At 40.1% G+C, this 9,574-nt stretch overlaps 1 pseudogene; it reads left to right on the top strand.

The window, feature by feature from the left end:
* The window catches only part of LOC102494799 (heat shock protein HSP 90-alpha-like), a 2,607-nt pseudogene extending 1,372 nt beyond the window's left edge, over positions 1-1,235 (top strand).
* Positions 1,236-9,574: the final 8,339 nt, after the last annotated feature.

The following is a 9,574-nucleotide window of genomic DNA, read 5'->3' as shown; positions in this document are numbered from 1 at the left end:
GTGAGTTTTAAGCCACCGGGTTCAGGATGCAAACCATGGTCGACTACGTGGGAGTCCAGCGACATAGCCATTATGCTAACTGCTGGTCCCAAAAAAGTGCTTAGAATTTTTCACTGAACTTGTGGAAGAAAAAGAGAACTACAAAAAGTTTCATGAGAAATTTTCTAAAAATATAAAGCTTGGAATTCATGAAGACTCTCAAAATTGTAAGAAACTTTCAGAGTTACTAAGGTATTACACATCTGTTTCTGGTGATGAGATGGTATACCAGAAGGATCATTGCACCAGAATGAACGAAAACCAGAAGCATATCTATTATATCACAAGTGATACTAAGGACCAGGTAGCTAACTTGGCCTTCACGGAACATCTTTGGAAGCATGGCTTAGGGTGATCTATATGATTGAGCCTGCCCTTTCAGAGTTACTAAGGTATTACACATCTGTTTCTGGTGATGAGATGGTATACCAGAAGGATCATTGCACCAGAATGAACGAAAACCAGAAGCATATCTATTATATCACAAGTGATACTAAGGACCAGGTAGCTAACTTGGCCTTCACGGAACATCTTTGGAAGCATGGCTTAGGGTGATCTATATGATTGAGCCTGCCATGAGTACTGTGTCCAACAGCTGAAGGAATTTGAGAGGAAGACTTTAGTGTCAGGCACCAAAGAGGGTTTAGAACTTTCAGAAGATTAAGAAGAAAAAGAAAGAAACAGGAAGAGAAAAAACAAAGTTTGAAAACCTTTGCAAAATCATGAAAGATATCTGGGAGAAAAAAGTGGAGAAGGTAGTTGTTTCAAACTGGTTGGTAACATCCCCATGCTGCATCGTCACAAGCACATATGGCTGGACAGCAAATATGGAGAGAATCATGAAAGCTCAAGCCTTAAGAGACAACTCAACAATGGGTTATATAGCTGCAAAGAAACACCTAGAGATCAATCCTGATCATTCCATTATTGAGACCTTAAGGCAAAAGGCAGAGGCTGAAAAGAACGACAAGTCTGTGAAGGATTTGGTCATCTTGCTTTATAAAACTACACTCCTGTCTTCCGGGTTTAGTATGGAAGATCCCCAGACACAGGCTAACAGAATCTACAGGATGATCAAACTTGGTCTGGGTATTGATGAAGATGACCCTATTGCTGATGATACCAGTGCTGCTGTGACTGAAGAAATGCCACCCCTCGAAGGAGATGATGACATGTCATGCACAGAAGTAGATTAAGCTCTGTCTAAAAAAAGTATATGTTCAATAATTTATCTTCATTCCCTCTGATAATATGTATATTTTCAAGAATTGTTTTTCTTTATTTTTGCTTAACATTTTAAACACCTGTGAGGCATGACAGTAACTATGTAAGGGGAAGATAAGATTTCTTTCTACTTCTTAGTGTGATACTGTGATACTTTAGGCACTAAAGCAGAGCTAGCAATGTTTTTCTAGTTTTGCATCAGCCTGTTTTTAACAGATCAAGGTACTGTTTGTTGTAAGATGTACGTAGTCTAATGCTAACTTTGTGGTCTAAAGAAGCGTTTAGCTGTCCAAGTCAGTTTTCTTAGTTGATCAAATCTTTTGTTGTTGAAATGTTCTGAGATATACCTTGATGTTTGAAAGACTTATTTGTTAAAATGCTTTTCAGTTTCATCTCCTAAGATCTACTTTTTAAACTTCCCATGCCCTGTAGTTACCAAGTCTGCATGTATTAGTCTTAGTCCTTTAGAAATAGATTAAGCTGAAGCAACTTGAGGAAGGGACTCTCCACAGGGCTTGTTTTCCAAAGAAAAGTGTTTAGAGGAACATAATTATAAGCCAACTTGAAAGCTGAGGGAAAAGTAACTCAGTGAGGCTTATGAATAGAAGGGTACCCAAATTATACTCTGCTTAAAGAGATGATAACAAATATAGATGAGTTAAAGAAAAAAAAAAGACGAAATCAATCTTAAACTAGATTCCCATTTTCCTTTGGAAAGTGATACCTGAACCTAGGTATAGGACTTTGCATTTGAACTCAAGAGTCACCATCAAACAGCTTTTACAAAGGCTTTGCTTCAATTAAGACTTTGGTTAGCATGCTTTCAATGTCAGTGTTAAAAGTCAACAATAAACATGTTGAGCAGTCCAGGTCTCAGGCCTAGAAGCTTTTCTCTATCTACCTGGAAACTGATCTTTAATCAATATAGTCAAGCACCTCATGAAGACATTTTAGTTAACAATGGACTGACTACACCAAGGTGGTCCCATAAAGTTATAACGGACCTAAACAATTTCTAGTGCCTAGTGACATTGGACTTAACACCCTAGCACAATACCTTCACATGTTTGTGGAGTTGCTGATATAAATAAGCCTACTGCATTGACAGTTGTATATAAGTGCAATACATACAACTATGCACAGAATATAATACTTGATAATACAAATTCTTGACTATGCTACTGGTTTAACTATTTTCTAAACTATTAATTATTTTTGAGTGTACTCCTACTCATAAAAAAAGCTTACTGTAAAGTTGTATACTGCACAATGCCGGCAGAAGTGTCATATGTCTCATGCTACCAAATCTTTTCTTTTTTTTTAAAAATTTTTATTGTGCACAGTTAAGGTATACAACACAATGTTATGGGACACATAGAGATAGTAAAAAGATTACTAACATAAAGCAAATTCAAATATCCATCATCTAATGTAGCTATTTACTTTTTTGTTTGGTTTTGTGGCAAGAACAATTAAATAATACTTTTTGGTCATAAATTCCATTTTCAGTATGATTTTGCACCTATACTTCTCCTGCCACATTGTACATCTCTAGTCATGTTTACCAATCTTAATTGAATCATTTTCCTCTATGTTTGATTTCACTTTTTTTTTTTTTATTACAGCCCTTTCATTTGGTTAAGATGTGGAGGTGGAAGACAGTGATATTGATGATCCCGACCCTATGCAGGCTTAGGCTAATGCATATGATTGGTTCTTAGTTATTAACAAAAAAGGTTAAAAGGTTAAAAAAAAAGTAAAGATAAAGATGGGAAAAAGCTTATATTGCGTTGTCAGAAAAGTCATGTTATGTTTTTCTATGCTTTTCTAGGCAAAAATGCATTATGAATTTTTCAATGACCCCATAGAATAAGAATATGAAGAAAAAGAAAATATATATTTTAAATTTCATTTTTCCGTGAATGTTTTTAAATTTTAAACATTCAATCAGTGTACATCACACAGCTTGTCACCTGAATTTACCCACCATGAATACACTTCAGTCCAGTTAAAGATACCATACATGTTGTCACTGACAGATAACCTTCCATTTCTGTCTCTTAAATGTCTTGCCTTGGGACCAGCAGTTAGCGTAATGGCTATGGCGCTGAACTCCCATGTAGGACCATGGTTCGAGTCCTGGACCCAATGGCTTAAACTCATGCCGGGCATGTGTGCATGTGGGTCCAAGATCCCAAGAGAAGAATGGAGAAGAAGGGATTGCGGCATGGCTATCCCCCCTGGGGGGTAATTTCTTGCTTTCTATTGCTCTGTCTTTCTGGCAAGTGCACACGCCCTATAACAAAAACCTCTCCAAAAAAAAAAAGTCTTGCCTCTATTTTTCTCTTCTGTTCTTTTCCTCTCACTCTCCTGTAAAGAAGTACAATGTGTTTCTGTTTTAAGGTGTTACTATAAAACAGTCAAAAAGTTTAAAAAAATAGAGAAAATAAAAAAGTCAGAGTAAGTTAGGGTTAATTTATTATTGAAGAAGTAAAAATACTTTAAAATAAATGTAATGCGGCCTAAGTGTAAAGTCTATGCTTTACATACTGCTGTAAAGTCTACTGTAGTAACATCCCCGGCCTTCCCATTCTCTCACTGACACACCTAGAGCAAATTCCAGTCCTCTAAGCTCCATTTATGGTAAGTGCCCTATACAGGTTTAGCTGGCTGGGAGTAGGGAATCAGAAACCAGGAGTATATCATGTGAGTGTGTCACTGCTTCTCCTCTGAGGAGGAGGGTGAACAAGCAAGACAGCACCTTGGTACCAGCTGAATGGAGGCTAAGGCTATGACCACTCCTTCCAATGTGGTTCACTAGATACAAGCATGAGGAGTTCTGTGACCATCTGAATGAGGACTGACTTTTCAGATTCCATTTGTCCTTTTTCACTCATGGAGAATTACAGTTTTCCATTTTCTAGACGTTTTACCTCTAGATGAAAGATTGAGTTCTGTAGTTGTCAGGTGATGTGTGTGGCATAAATTAGGGCTTCTCTAGAGTGGGAGGTTGTTTGTTCTGAAATTGAACACAGGTCATTGAACACAGTTCTGTAACCCAGAGCAGACTCTCAGTAAATTTTTGTTTAAATTAAGAGGTAATATGTTAAAATTTCTTTTCAAATTTTGTACCCATTTTCTTGACTCCTGGTTACATAAGTCCATGGAAATGAACTCTGCTTTTTTTGCAGAAGGGGGAGGAAGAAGAGAGTAAGATTTGACTGTGGTCAAACTTTGGAACTATACCCACAACCAAATCTCCATTTGGACAATTACAATCTGTGTGTCCTCGAGACAGTTATTTCTTTTTCAGGTCTTGGTTTACCTATCTATAAAATGTGACTAGTATTATCCACTTTGTAGAATTATTGTGAGAATTAGTTAATTTTTAGGTGAAACAATGATTGGTCCAGGCAGGTTGTTTCCTTTGTTCACATGGAATAGATTGTCATGCATGTAGTGCTTTATTTCTCTTGGCTGTGACCCTCTGTGGCTTGTCTTCTTGTCAGGATGCATGTGGCTGTTGGGTGCATGATTCAATAGATTATGAGCAAGAGAGAGAAGCACTTGGAGGGGAAGGTTGACAAGAGTCAGACCTAGGGCAGCTTCTGCTGCTACCTGAAGGGACTTCTCTGAGGTTCTTTTCTCTACCCCCTGGAGTGCGAAGCATCTCAAGAGGGCATTTCTTAGAACGATAGTCTCTTACTTTTTAACTTTTCCGTATCAAATCCATTATTCTCTGAGGAAGGAATTGTGAGTCGAGTGTTTAGGAGTAGGCTCAGTGAGAAGCCTGACCCTGTAGTCAGCACCAAGTACATCTGCTCAGCTCTTTCTCCATCTTTCCTACTTTCCCCCAACTTTCTAAAGTTTGCACAGATCTTTTTCCCAGGAAGTCTCTTTCCTGACACCCTTTCCTGGACAACCTATACTCACATCTACCACAGCACTACATTGTAATCATTGGCTTATGAGAACAGAGATAATTGGTTTTGTATATTGTTTATAATTATAGTTTATATTATATATTTTAAGTTTGTTTATAGACAGTACTCTTTTTAAAAATTTGCTGTAGGGTGTGTACACTTGCTGGAGAGGGAGAGAAAATGTGAAAGGATGATAAATAACCCCCTGGGGGGATGGTCATGCCACAGTCTCTTCTCCATTCTCCTCTTGAGATTTGGGGCACACACACATACATGCACCTAGTGTGTTCCTGAAGCCTCCAGGTCTGGAACTTGAACCATGCATTTGGCCATGTGGGATCCAACTGCTTTAGCCACCATGTCACCAGCTGCCCCCAAGAGACAGGGTCTTCTCATGCTATGTTCCTCTCCCTAGACTTCCAGTCAGCCAGCATTATGAACACTGCCCCGGATGCTCCTGACCCAACATATTTATCTTGACACCTCAGGTTACTACTTGACTCTCTGGCTCATAATGAGAGCTGCTTGACTTTTCCTACCTTACTTGAGCTGGGATGCTCTTGCGTGTGAGTAACAGAATCCTAAATGAAGTATGCTTTATTTATGAAGATGCTCCTCAATAACTTACAATGCAGTTTAGAAATAGGTGGTACCAGGGTCTTTTGAATGACCCAAACAATCTCAGCTGGGAACCAGACTTTTTACGTCCTTCTGCTCTGTCAACTTGTGTTGATTCTCCAGCCTCAGGTTAATACCTTATGCTGCAAGATGGCCACTCTAATTTCAGGACATTGTGTGCTCAAAGCATTGCCACAAGAAGAGTGATGTCAAAGAGCTTTGTCTCCAGTGACATTGTGTCTTGTTATCCTACATGAATTTTCTCTTATGAATTATTGAGCAGAACTGTGCCCATCTCAAGGCTAATCTCTGGCTGAGATTGTATTCCCCATTGATTTAGAATGATCATGATTCATACCTTGAAATGTAGGGTGTGTGTGGGAGTCTTGCTTCCTTCTTTCTTCCTTTCCTTTCCATTAGCAGAAAGATGGAGAGAAATCTCTGCTAAGTTGACAGTGAACTGTATCTGCCATACTTCCCGTGTGCCACTTCTTTCTTTCTTTCTTTCTTTTTTTTTTTTGAAGAGGTTTTTTGCTATAGGGTGCGTGCGCTCGCCAGACAGAGAGAGACAGAGAGACAGAAAGTGAGAAATCACTCCCCAGGGGGGTTGGCCACGCTGCAATCCCTTCTCCATTCTCCTCTCGGGATCTTGGGCACGCACACACACGTGCCCGACGTGAGTTTTAAGCCACCGGGCCCGGGACGCGAACCGCAGTCGACTACATGGGAGTCCAGCGACATAGCCATTACACTAACTGCTGGTCCCCCGTGTGCCATTTTCTCATCTTCATTCTCCTGCCTGCCTCCGCACTAGGTGTCTATTCTCTGCCCCTTGCCTGTGACTTCTGCTTTCTTCTGGAGGTCAAAAATCCCCACCAGAGAGGCCAATAGGTGGCATGGTGGTTAAAGCGTTTGACTCCCACATGTTTGACTGTAGTTCAAATCCCTGACCTGATAGCTTGTGGGAGTCTTGCTTCCTTCTTTCTTCCTTTCCTTTCCATTAGCAGAAAGATGGAGAGAAATCTCTGCTAAGTTGACAGTGAACTGTATCTGCCATACTTCCCGTGTGCCACTTCTTTCTTTCTTTCTTTCTTTTTTTTTTTTGAAGAGGTTTTTTGCTATAGGGTGCGTGCGCTCGCCAGACAGAGAGAGACAGAGAGACAGAAAGTGAGAAATCACTCCCCAGGGGGGTTGGCCACGCTGCAATCCCTTCTCCATTCTCCTCTCGGGATCTTGGGCACGCACACACACGTGCCCGACGTGAGTTTTAAGCCACCGGGCCCGGGACGCGAACCGCAGTCGACTACATGGGAGTCCAGCGACATAGCCATTACACTAACTGCTGGTCCCCCGTGTGCCATTTTCTCATCTTCATTCTCCTGCCTGCCTCCGCACTAGGTGTCTATTCTCTGCCCCTTGCCTGTGACTTCTGCTTTCTTCTGGAGGTCAAAAATCCCCACCAGAGAGGCCAATAGGTGGCATGGTGGTTAAAGCGTTTGACTCCCACATGTTTGACTGTAGTTCAAATCCCTGACCTGATAGCTTGAAAACTCATGCCAGGCACTTGTGTGTGTGTGCCCAAAATCCTGAGAGGAGAGTGGAGGAGAAGAGATGTTGACATGGCTGTTCCCCCTGGGGGGTGCTTTCTCACTTTCCCTCTCACAGTCTTTTTCCTTCCCTGGTGAGCACTCATACCCTCAGACAAAAGCCTAAAAAACCGAAAACCAAAACAACAACCACAACAAATCCCCACTAGAATGGTAGTTCTAAAGATATAGCCCCCTGCTACTTTTGTTTTGTTTGCGGGTTCTACCTCTCTCAATACAGCACAAAAACTTTAAGGGTAAAGTCTGTCATACTAATTTTCTGTCTCTAGGACCTAGCACAGATCCTGGCAGATAACACGTGTTCAAAGTTAAGTTTACTGAATGAAAACAGATGCCTAAAGTCAGAAATTTAATGAGATAGTTATGTAGATTGGAATAAGGGTGAGATTCCAGTTTAGTTAAAATTCTTGAGTGATAGAAAAGCGATTTGCTTAAATGTGAGGGTATGCTATGTTCCCTACAATGAGAATTCTGGACCACTGCATGTGAGAACTCAATATACATACCTGTGGGATTGAACTGAGAGGAAGAAAGCATGAGTGGGCTCCAGTATGCCAGTAAGGCTTACTCATATGGTAATTCTTTAGCCAATTTTGGAGGTGTTATCTATGTTGTTTGAAATACCATTCGTATTACCTGGTTCTTTCATTCTATTTTTTCTTTGTCATCCTCTACAGTACTATTTTTTTTTTAAATTTATTTCTTTCTTTTATGGGAGAGAAAGAGAATTACTTTGAACAAGATCTCAGGCTGTGATTCCCCAGCCTTCCTAGATAGCCAGGAACATGGGCATCTGTGCCTGACATTTACAAGTCAACCAGAGACCCACACCCAACATTCTCCATATGGATATGCTCTCTCCTGAGCAGTGCATTATTGTGACACTGGACCATAATTCTGAAGAATTCTGAAGCACCCCAGTATTTCTGGAGCCATAAACAATGATTACTGCTAGGACTGGGAAATCCTTTGAAAAAGCCATTTATGTTTCCCTTGTAGGCTGCAAGTGATCTGTACCAATACTTTCCTTGAGCCTGTATCCTCACTTTGTGAATTGCTGCTTGTTGTTGAGGATACCCCATTTCTTGCATATTGTAAACCACAAATTGTCCTTTACATCATTTCATTACATTCCCTCTAACTTGTGTACTTGCACATAAGTAACTCATACCAATTTTTCTAAGAATAAAGAAGGCTGGAATCATTGTAAGACACATTTACCTGACTTATAGCGTGAATGTCTTATAAACTGCATGAACCATTATCTCAAGATTTACACTATTCTGGGTGTACCAGGAATAGTTGTCTAGTTATTATCCCTCACAGAGGTCCAGAAGGAAGTGAGGACAGCAGGTGAATGGAAGAGGATGAGCATGCTCCTTCTACAGTATCTATTATATCAATAATATCCTTCTAGATTGTAGGGGGACCATGTTTATTCTTTTCTCAAAGCACTGCAATTTCTTCCTAAGTGCTATCCAAGTCCTTATTATGAGCCTTGCTGTCCTTTATCATCTGTGTCCTCTTACCTCTCCTCTCTTTCAACCTTCTTCACTCAGCTCCAACCTCTCTTGACTATCCTGCAGTTCCTCAATCATGCCAGCCACACTAATACTTCAGGGACTTGGAGAGACGTCTCTCCCTTTCCTTAGGTGTTGTTATTCCAAATATATTCATGCAGGTATTTCCTTAATACTGTATTTTAGAGACACCTTCTCTGACTACCTCATATGAAATTGTACTCTACCCTCCCAATATGAGGGGTCTTCTAAAAAAACAAAACAGAACAAAAAAAACTCCTGGAAGTGATAAATGAATACAGTAAAATTGTAGGATACAAAATCTGTCATCAATTGTCCCTGCCATTCCCTTTCCACCTGCTAAGAATGGAGAAGGCTGAGAGCATAACTCAGTCACAGTCTCATGAAAGACATGACTATTATGAACACACAATGAACTTGATAACAATTAGACTGATAAAAACACAAGAAAGGATTGTCAGGTCTTCTTAGACTTTGAGCCCAGTGATAGCTGTACAACTCTGCAATCTAGAAGATCATTCATTCTGATGATGATTCTACTATTAATCCCAACCCTGTTTTCCAGTTTATTTATTCATCTTATTAATGAGTGAGCCAGGAAAAGAGAGAGAGAGAGAGAGAG

The sequence above is a fragment of the Tupaia chinensis genome, unplaced genomic scaffold, assembly GCF_000334495.1.
Source record: "Tupaia chinensis unplaced genomic scaffold, TupChi_1.0 Scaffold147282_1, whole genome shotgun sequence".
NCBI lineage: Eukaryota > Metazoa > Chordata > Mammalia > Scandentia > Tupaiidae > Tupaia > Tupaia belangeri.
The sequence above is the reverse complement of the archived record's forward strand: the minus strand, read 5'-3'. Positions and strand labels throughout refer to the sequence as shown.